We start from the raw sequence: 12,061 nt of genomic DNA on the forward strand, positions 1-12,061 counted from the left end.
TGAAAATGCGCTGTTTTATCCTGTTTTGTATAATTTACAATATACATACATACAAATATAAACATGCATGGCAATTTGAAATGGGACTTAATATCCCACTTTCAAATCCTAAATGTGAAATATTAGTACACAATAATAATAAAAATGATAAAGATTACATAAGTATATTCAATAACATAAGTTTAAACATGAATAAACAAAAAGATAAAAACATAAAAATCATATAAATAACCAAATGGAACTAAATCAGTCTGGATATGGGTTCCAGTTCATCTAGTCAGGTGGGTTCCATTGCTGGTTATAGGTGTTCTGATAGGCTTGGTTATAGTCATACCGGTTAAAGGGTGGTCGGATATCGGGGCTATGTGGCGGAAAATGAGCAGGTCGAGTAGGTACATAGTTATTTGGTACCTGATATGATAGCTGGCTCATGATTTGGTGCTGATGAACTAACCAGCTATCGTGTTGGCGTCGCCTATAATCCTCGTATACTCGCTCGGAGTTCCACTGCTCATACATACTATGTCTGGCCGCGTTCGTCATTGCTTCCTCATCTATACGAACGTGGACGTCAAGAATAGCATCTCGAAAGACATCCCTAATGTCTTCCGCCTCCTCCATTTCCTCGTCTGAGCCTCTCTCTACCTGTAGATGAGATCCCTCATAGGGTACTGCCTGGTTACGTCTACTTTTCAATACCTTAGCATCCACATAAACTTTCAATCCTAAGGGCTCAACCTGTTCTCTACAAAACTGTAATGGACCCCCTTTGTTCCTATCAACACCTAAATACTCTCCAATGAGAGTAACAAAAATACCTCCTCCTATTATACTCCCGTCCTGCATTCCCTCTACCATTTTAGATAAATAAAAAGCAACACAGTAAGGGATATTGACAAAGCTTCTAGGATCCCGAATACACTTTAGGTAGAATAAATCATGTAAGGTAATTTTTTCTTTATTATGACCTCTCTGTGTAATCGAGTTAGCCAAAAATCTATGAATAATACGAAGCTCGGCTCTGTCAATATGTGTATAGGAGTGTCCTCCTGCTCGTGTAAAAACATCAAAATGTGACATACGCCTCCAAATGGCGTCAGCGTCAAAGTTACTATCTACCCTTTCACCATAATGAATCAAATTTGTACAATCGGGTAATAGCAACTCACCAGGAGTATATATCTGTAAGGCCCTGGCCATGTCCAGCATGGACATTCTGTACATCTTACCGCCAAGGATAAACCTAAGAAATCTTCTATCATCTATTCTAACTATATTTGTATCAAGTGATACAGTACTCATCAACTCAACACACCATTCCTTATATACAGGTCTACGAATGGTGAAAAGAGGTTCCCAATCTGTAAAAGAAGAACTGTCATACATTTGAACTAAAAGCTGTCTAACACGGTCAGCTAGATGGACCGTTTCCAAAGGGGCCTAATCGATTACCCTTGGCACCTCTACATTTTTGTTACCAATTTGAATTTGTTCCTTTGATATGTCTCGTAATCTCTCCATCTCCTATCAAATCTCAGATTAGGATGCAGAGTGTGCTCAGGAATCGTTGAGAATTCTACTGGCGGCCTCATTGGGAATACTATGAATTCATCAACAAACTGTACCGGATCATAATAAGGTATGTGCTGATCAGGCTGTTGTTGTGGTTCTTGTTGTGGTTCTTGTTCGTGTTGCATTTCTGGTTCTGGTTCTGGTGCTGGTGCTGGTCGTCTAGATGATGATGCTCCTGAACCTCCAGTATCGGCTTTCTGCAAAACACATTAAACACAAAATTTGTGCATCCAAATATGCATTAGTGTTAGCAAAATAACAACTTAAAACAATTACTATAACATGTTAAATCAAAATTAAACCTATACACATTTTCACAATTTTTCACAATTTTACACTTTTCAAATAAGCACATATGAAAATGTATACAAAATTCATAAGCATTTAACTCAAATAACATGTCAAAATAGTCATTACTAATAATTAAACAAGTCTCAAATGGCAAATATATCAAATTAATCAAGTTCATGAATTTTGGACTTAAAAAGTCCACTTTAATCTCCAAAAATCATGTTTAGGATCAATGTTTGGATCATTTAACTATCTAAACGTGTTACACTACTCAATTTAGCAATAATTCATGACAAAAATCGGCCATAACCTGTTTATATCAAAAATCCCCAAATTGCTCAAGAACACAAACCCTAGATTTCTAAAATTTTTGAAGTTTTTGGCTTCAAATCATGTTAAATAGCATCAATCTAGGTTATACATGCATAAAATACTAACAATTTAACACTAATTACACTAGAAATTAACAAAATTGCATTAGGTAAAAAATTGGTAATTATCACAAAAACTAGGAATTTATAGAGTTTAGGGGTGTAATTTTTACCATTTTGCTGAAGAATGAGAATCTAGGCATGATTAGAGCAAGAAAAATGACGAATTACGGTGGAAAATTGATGAAATTTGGTGAAGATTTGAGGTATTTTCGTGAATGTATGTGTGTTGTGGTGAGGAGGACAGCTCGCTGGCTGTTTTGTATCAGGCCTGCATTTGGTCCCCATGCGATCGCATGGGTTCCAAGTGCAAACCCCATGCGATCGCATGGGGTGCCGGTGATGTGCGAAAAGTGGTATATGAATTATCGTATGGAAAATACCGGTTTTAGAGATTGCTACACACTAACGGGCAGTGTACCCGATCGTGTAGTAGTATAGTAACTGGTTTAGTTCCGTGTATCGTTCCAAGGACAGTTATATCAGTCAAACTAGAATTAGAAACTATATTATGATTAACTAAGTGAATGAAAGTTAAAAGTACAAGTTTTATGTTTTGGTGGCTATTTAACGATTTAGCCAAATCAAAGAAGGTTAAATGTAAAAACAATATTTTTGTCTTTTAAGTTTATGAAATGATAATAAATGCAAATAAAGCAAGTAAGATAGTTTTGAATTAAATCAAAGAGATGAAATGTTTATCTAGATATTTTACCCTCGGTATTGGATGTAAGTTTAGATATTAAGTCCTGATTGAATAATTATGTATGTAGTTATCTAATAGGTTCACTAAGAGTTCTCTCGGATAAACACGCAAATACAATAACAAGATCAAGGGTTCCCTTTTCACTATGGTTCTTGTATTTGTAATCAAATAACTATAAGCATGCTAATCACCTAAATCGACTCGCCAAGAATTCTCTTTAGCAAGTACTCAAACTAGAATTACTAAGCGAGGGTTCCCTATTACTTAGATCTTTTCGTTTGTGACTAGTTGATCAACAAGATCAAAAACTTGAATAACAATTGTCTTTGCGTTCGCTCTACACAATTCATTCCTATTTTGTTTAACCGTTTTAATCTAGTTTACCCCCTTGGTCCGGTTTAGCAAACAATCAATCTAAGACAAGTTGATTGTAAATCAATATGATACATCAACAAGAGTTCTCTTTATCAACAACATATCAATTAACTAGATACAAATGATTTTAACAACAATAAGCATGGTTCTTAATTCAAGCTTCAATCTATCACACATAATACATTCAATCAATAAGATTACATCCAATACCTTGGTTATTAATCTAGACAAACATTATAGAAACTAGCCAACAATCATGGTAACAGACATCAATACAATCAAATTATTAACTGAAATCATTGCTGAGAACAAGTAAATAACCTACAAGAACAAGAGTTCTTGGATGAAAAAGGTTTTGATGGATGATGCCTTGATGTTGAGCCTCTTCAAAGAGGTTGGAGTTCTCCAATTTGCTCCTGAAAATCGCCTCTAAACTCTCTGGTTCGTATTCTGATGAAACAGTCCCTCAAAAACTGAAGTTTTAAAGTGGAGAGAGTAGGTAAAAAGCCAAAAAGTCGGCTACACCTACTACGGGACGTCGTCCCAAAGGGAAGGACGGCGTCCCGGTATAAAGGGCTAGACGTCGTCCCACTTGCCGAGACGGCGTCCCGAATTGAAAGACAGGACGGCGTCCCACCTTCCAGGACGGCGTCCTGTTGTGCTAATTTTGACTGTTTCGTTTTCTTTTCAATATTACTTCATTTGGACGAAGCCTAACACCTTGGAAGCTTTGTTTTATCATTTTAGAGTGCTATCTTGACCCTAACTCGTATCGGGATCAACCAATGTCATAAATCATCAAAATTCTTTGTAAATCATTCTTCCGATATAAACTTGCGCATCTTGGTTTATTATTTGTAGAACACCTTCATCATCCTTGATTCTAGAGCGTTTTTAATGATATTGCGATAGATATATATGATGTTATTGAGCAATATCAGCCGGCTACAGTGATTTCAGGTTTTTTTTTTAATGTTTTTGGCATACTTTAATTCAATAAGATTAAAAATAATGATAATAAAAGTTCTCGTCCCTCCCTCGGGTAAAGCAATTTCGGTTCAATGACCTAGTCTTCAACTTACGACGAATTTTAAAAATTATTTTTTTAACTTAATGAGATAAAGTAAATTTTTGTTTTTAAATTCACACCAAACTTAAAAAAATACATAAAATTCAAAATTAATATTAAAAATTCACACCAAACTTAAAAAAATACATAAAATTCAAAATTAATATTAAAAATTCACACCAAACTTAAAATTTGAAATGCATAAGATTAAAAATTCATATTTTTAAAAATTAAAAATTCACACCAAACTTAATTTAAAAAATTCATATTATAAAATCACACCAAACTTATATTATATTTTTCAAATATTTACAATTTTAAATATATTGTTTTTATAAAGTTTACAATATTAATTTAAGATTTATATATTAATTTTAAAAACATGGTAAAAATAAAATTAAAAATCTTTTTGGCTTTTTATCCCACTTTAATCAATCAAATATTATCAAAAATATGCGCCCCTCTTTTCGGTAAAGTAATTTCGGTTCCAAGACCTAATTTAACTCATGACGAATTTTTGAAATATTTTGGGTTGATTGATTAAAGATATTTATACCTTAAGAATAAACGTTAAATTTCGCAGTGATGTAATAAATTTTTGTATGATATCAATAATTTCGGGCGGCAAACCTAATTTTATTCAATACCAATTTAATACTTTATAGCGAACAAATTAGCGTTTATTATCAAAAGGTTAAAAATAAAAATAAATAAAAAATAAAAACTTTACAGACTTACCTGTGAGATAGTATTCTTAGTTATATGATCTATCCCATTCATAAGATAGTCGGTTTAATTAGTTTTCCATGGCTACATAGGCGTAACCTCGAGCATTCAGTGTTTTTTCTTCTAAACATATGAACGGTCCGTCTCTGCATAAAGTAACAAATTCGGTATTTGAATAGGTTTGATTATTTGAACATTTACCTCCATGTGACCATTTTCCGCATTTGTGACATCTTTCAAGGTGTCGTGCTCTTCTTTTCGCTGCGGATTTTGATTTTCCTTTACCAAATTGTAACTTATTATCTTCGCATCTGGATTCTTTTCTTACTCCGTCCAATCTTTCTCTGATTACTGATACTATTTCACTCGGTAGTGTGTCATTATTACGTTTAGTGATCAAAGCGTGTAGCATTAGACCATAGTTTAGTTCACAGGCAGTCTTCATTTCCTAAAAAAATAAAAATTCAGAATGGGGGGAGAAGACTAGTTCTTTAGGGTCTGCTAGGGAAAGACCATTCGGGTTCCATTTTCGAGAACTACACGAAAACAGACAATCTAACGCTAACAGAAATACATATTATCCTTTAAAGACTTGATTTTCCCCACACTTAGTTAGCTGTGGTATCGAAATCGTGATTAACTTCATTGTCGAATTCCATCGGACTATCTATGTAGTGTTTAACTCTGTGACCATTAACTTTAAATTCAATCCCATTTGAATTTATTAATTCTATCGTTCCGTATGGGAAAACTCTTTTGACTATGAATGGTCCAGACCATCTTGATTTCAATTTTTCAGGAAATAGCTTAAATCGTGAATTGAAAAGAAGAACTCTGTCTCCTTCTTTAAATTCTTTTAAACTTCTGATTCTTTTATCATGCCATTTCTTCGTTCTTTCTTTATAGATTAACGAATTTTCGTATGCTTCATGTCTTAATTCTTCTAATTCATTTAGTTGACTTAATCGTAGACGTCCAGCTTCATGTATATCAAGATTACATGTCTTCAAAGCCCAAAATGCTTTGTGTTCAATTTCTACTGGAAGATGACATGCTTTTCCATAAACAAGTCTAAAAGGTGTGGTTCCAATTAGAGTTTTGTAGGCTGTTCTAAAAGCCCAGAGTGCATCCTCTAATTTAATGGACCATTCCTTCGGATTTGATCCTACGATTTTCTCTAGAATACGTTTTAAAGCTCGGTTGGTATTTTCAACTTGTCCACTTGTTTGTAGATGATATGCGGTGGAGATTTTATGAGTTACTCCATATCTTTTAAGAACTTTCTCAAGTTGATTATTACAAAAATGAGTACCCCGATCACTTATTAAAGCTTTCGGTGTTCCAAACCTTGCAAAAAGACGTTTTAAAAAGTTGACTACAACTCGTGCATCGTTAGTTGGGAGAGCTTGTGCTTCCGCCCATTTAGATACATAATCAATGGCTACGAGAATATAGAGATTATTATGAGATTTTGGAAATGGACCCATAAAGTCAATACCCCAAATGTCAAATACTTCGCATACTTGAATGACATTTTGTGGCATTTCATCAAGTTGACTTATTTTTCTGGCCCTTGTCTTTGTAAATTGTAGGCCAATAGAATCTAGCTTCATAAACTTTTCTTGCTGTTAATTGAGGCCCATAATGCCCTCCTGTTGGTCCTGTGTGACAATGGTTTAATATTTTACTGGCTTCATCTCCGAATACACATCGGCATATTATTCCATCTGGACAACTTTTAAACAAATGTGGATCTTCCCAGAAATAGTGTTTTATATCACTGAAGAATTTCTTTCGTTTTTGGTACGATAATCCTTTTTCAAGGAATCCACATACTAAGTAGTTTGCATAGTCTACAAACCATGGTATTTCATTATAATCTATCTTCAATAGATATTCATCAGGAAAGTTGTCTTGTATGGCCGATTCATTTAGAACTTCTAACTCAGGATTTTCAAGACGAGAAAGATGATCAGCGGCGAGATTTTCTGCTCCTTTTTTATCTCGGATTTCAATATCAAACTCTTGTAAGAGTAAGATCCAACGGATTAATCGTGATTTAGCATCTTGTTTCGAAAATAGGTATCTAAGAGCAGAATGGTCGGTATAGACCACCGTTTTTGCTAGAACGAGATATGATCGAAATTTGTCAAAAGCAAAGACAATAGCAAGGAGTTCTTTTTCAGTAGTTGTATAGTTCGTTTGTGCTCCTTGTAACGTCTTACTAGCATAATATATAGGTTGAAATCGTTTTTCAATCCTTTGTCCTAAAACGGCTCCCATTGCAAAATCACTTGCATCGCACATTAGTTCAAATGGTAGATTCCAATTTGGTGTTATCATGATCGGCGCATTAGTGAGTTTCTCTTTAAGAATATTAAAAGATTTGATACATTCATCTATCCTTTTCGAGGAGTTTATTCATAGGAGTGGCAATTTTAGAAAAATCTTTTATGAAACGTCGGTAAAAACCGGCATGCCCTAGAAAACTCCTAACTCCTCTAACATTGGTGAGATGTGGAAGTTTAGCAATTACATCTACTTTAGCTCTATCCACTTCAATTCCTTCTTTTGAAATTTTATGTCCAAGAACGATGCCTTCTTTAACCATGAAATGGCATTTCTCCCAATTAAGTACTAGATTTGATTGTTCGCATCTAATAAGCATTCGTTCCAGATTAACTAGACATGATTCAAATGTATCACCGAAGACTGAAAAGTCATCCATGAAAACTTCCATGCATTCTTCTATCATGTCGTGAAAAATCGCCATCATGCACCTTTGAAAGGTTGCAGGGGCGTTGCAAAGTCCAAATGGCATGCGTTTGTAAGCAAAAGTACCATAAGGGCACGTGAATGTGGTTTTCTCTTGATCTTCGGGTGCTATTGGAATTTGAAAATATCCAGAAAATCCATCTAGAAAACAATAGTAACTATTTTCGGCTAATCTTTCCAACATTTGATCAATGAAAGGTAAGGGAAAGTGATCTTTTCTGGTGGCGTCATTTAATTTTCGATAATCAATACATACACGCCATCCTGTTACAGTCCTTGTAGGAATAAGCTCATTTTTTTCATTTGTAATGACAGTCATGCCACCCTTCTTAGGTACGCATTGAACTGGGCTTACCCATGGACTATTAGAAATTGGTTATATTAAACCTGCATCTAGCAGTTTAATAATCTCTTTCTTAACTACATCTTGCATATTAGGATTTAGTCTTCGTTGGCGTTGCACATACGTTTTATGACCTTCTTCCATAAGGATTTTATGTGTGCAATACGAAGGACTTATTCCTTTAATATCATGAATCTTCCATGCAATGGCTGGTTTATGAGCTTTCAACACAGAAATGAGTTGTGATTTCTCATTTTTAGTAAGAGAAGACGATATTATTACAGGTAATTCAGATTCACCATGTAAATAAGCGTATTCCAAATGGTTTAGAAGTGGCTTTAACTCTAATTTCAGAGGTTCTTCTATCGATGATTTATATCGATATCTGTCTTCTTCTTTTAGCATTTGAATTTCTTCTGTTGTTGGTTCATATCCATTAGCTATTAGTGTAGCTAACATTTCAGCTTCATTAATTGGTTCATTACCTTCTCCTAAAGAACATTCTCCTGTTCCTCGTAATTCTAGAAATTCTTCTAACAATTCTGCATGTGAATCTATAGTTTGAATATAATAACATGTATCATCTGCAGATTGTGGTTGTTGCATTGCTCTATCAACTGAAAAGGTAACACTCTCGTCCTCTATACTTAGGGTCAATTTCTTACCGAACACGTCTATCATTGCTTTAGCTGTGTTTAAGAATGGTCTTCCTAATATGAGAGGAACTTGAGAATCTTCTTCCATGTCCAGAACAACAAAATCTACTGGAAATACTAAAGTACCAACTTTAACTAGCATGTTCTCCATTATCCCTCTAGGATATTTTATTGATCGATTGGCTAGTTGTATACTTATTCTAGTTGGTTTCAATTCTCCAAGGTCTAGTTTAGTGTATAGTGAATACGGCATTAAATTTATACTAGCACCTAAATCTGCTAATGCTTCGATTGAACTAAGACTACCCAGAAAACATGGAATTGTGAAACTTCCTGGATCAGATAGTTTTTCTGGTATCTTATTCAACAGCACTGCTGAACAATTAGCATTCATAGTAACAGCCGAGAGTTCTTCCATTTTCTTTCTATTCGTGATCAGATCTTTCAAGAATTTAGCATATCTAGGCATTCCTGAAATCACATCAATGAAAGGAAGATTTACATTTATCTGTTTAAACATATCCAAGAATTTGGATTGCTCGGCTTCAAGTTTCTCTTTCTTCATTTTACTCGGGTAAGGAAGTGGTGGTTGGTATGGTTTAACATAAGGTTTATCCTTAACTGTGTTATCTTCATTAACCTTTTCAACTACCGGTTCTGTTTCCTTATCTTGTTCAGGTTGTGGTTCTTGTGGAGTAGGAATAGTTTCATCAGAAGTTACAGGTATTTCAGGTGGTTTAAGTGTTGTACCACTTCTTGTGGTAATAGCTTTAGCTGTTTCATTTCGGGGATTAGCATTTGTATCACTAGGTAAACTTCCCGGTTTTCTTTCACCTATTAACCTTGCTAGGTTACTTACTTCTTGTTCCAGATTTTGAATAAAAGCTTGTTAATTTCTAAATGCTTGAGCATTTTGTTCATTGGTTTGTTTTTGAGATGTGAAAAACTGCGTTTGAGTTTTAACTAGCTTCGTCATCATATCTTCTAAATTCGGCTTTTTATCATCGGTTTGTTGTGATGGTTTATTTTGAAAATTAGGTCTTTGCTGATTGTAAGTATTGTTGGATACTTGTTGATTGCTAGGACCTTGTTGGTTGTTGTATGGAAAATTTCGGTTATAGTTTTGGTTTTGATTGTAAATCAGTCTTGGCAGTTGATAATTATTCTGATAATTATTTCCAGGCCTTTGGTTTATGTATGAAATATTCTCTCTTTGTTCCATTGTTAATTCAATACTGAGACAATCTTTTGTCAAATGTGGTCCTCCACATTGCTCACAACTAATTCGTATTGAGTGAATATCCTTAGTCATCTTTTCCATTCATCTCTCGACAGCATCTATCTTTGCGGAAATGGAATCTAAGTCATGGCTAGAATCGGCTCTAGCTGCTTTAGATGATCTAACGATATCTTTTTCTTGGTGCCACTCATGTGAGTGGGAAGCAGTGTTATCAATAATTTTGTAAGCATCAGTTTCGGTTTTCTTCATAATAGAACCACCAGCTGCTATATCTATGTCTTTCCTTGTAGTGATGTCGCATCCTTGGTAGAATATTTGTACTAATTGACAGGTATCTAAACCATGTTGTGGACATCCTCTTAATAACTTTCCAAATCTAGTCCACGCCTCATATAGAGTTTCATTTGGCTTCTGTGTGAACGTAACAATTTCTCCTTGAAGTCTTACGGCTTTAGATGCAGGAAAAAATTGTTTAAGAAATTTTTCAACTAAAACGTCCCATGTATCAATCGCCCCTTCAGGAAATAATTCCAACCAATCTTTGGCTTCTCTCTTTAAAGTCTAGGGAAATAACATGAGATATATCTGTTCATCCTCTACTTCTCGGATTTTAAATAGTGTGCAGATCCTATTAAAGGTACGTAGATGTTCATTTGGATCTTCCTTCGGCGCACCACTAAATTGGCATTGATTAGTTGTAGTGACCCGAACTTTTCCATGTTTATATATATTAATTGAGATTGATATTTACATGATTAAATGTTTCCAACATGTTAAGCAATCAAACTTGTTAAGACTTGATTAATTGAAATATGTTTCATATAGACAATTGACCACCCAAGTTGACCGGTGATTCACGAACGTTAAAACTTGTAAAAACTATATGATGACATATATATGGATATATATATAGTTAACATGATACTATGATAAGTAAACATATCATTAAGTATATTAACAATGAACTACATATGTAAAAACAAGACTACTAACTTAATGATTTTTAAACGAGACATATATGTAACGATTATCGTTGTAAAGACATTTAATGTATATATATCATATTAAGAGATATTCATATATTATAATATCATGATAATATAATAATTTAAAATCTCATTTGATATTATAAATATTGGGTTAACAACATTTAACAAGATCGTTAACCTAAAGGTTTCAAAACAACACTTACATGTAACGACTAACGATGACTTAACGACTCAGTTAAAATGTATATACATGTAGTGTTTTAATATGTATTTATACACTTTTGAAAGACTTCAATACACTTATCAAAATACTTCTACTTAACAAAAATGCTTACAATTACATCCTCGTTCAGTTTCATCAACAATTCTACTCGTATGCACCCGTATTCGTACTCGTACAATACACAGCTTTTAGATGTATGTACTATTGGTATATACACTCCAATGATCAGCTCTTAGCAGCCCATGTGAGTCACCTAACACATGTGGGAACCATCATTTGGCAACTAGCATGAAATATCTCATAAAATTACAAAAATATGAGTAATCATTCATGACTTATTTACATGAAAACAAAATTACATATCCTTTATATCTAATCCATACACCAACGACCAAAAACACCTACAAACACTTTCATTCTTCAATTTTCTTCATCTAATTGATCTCTCTCAAGTTCTATCTTCAAGTTCTAAGTGTTCTTCATATATTCTACAAGTTCTAGTTACATAAAATCAAGAATACTTTCAAGTTTGCTAGCTCACTTCCAATCTTGTAAGGTGATCATCCAACCTCAAGAAATCTTTGTTTCTTACAGTAGGTTATCATTCTAATACAAGGTAATAATCATATTCAAACTTTGGTTCAATTTCTATAACTATAACAATC

This window comes from Rutidosis leptorrhynchoides, chromosome 4 (assembly GCF_046630445.1).
Source record: "Rutidosis leptorrhynchoides isolate AG116_Rl617_1_P2 chromosome 4, CSIRO_AGI_Rlap_v1, whole genome shotgun sequence".
NCBI classification, from domain to species: domain Eukaryota; kingdom Viridiplantae; phylum Streptophyta; class Magnoliopsida; order Asterales; family Asteraceae; genus Rutidosis; species Rutidosis leptorrhynchoides.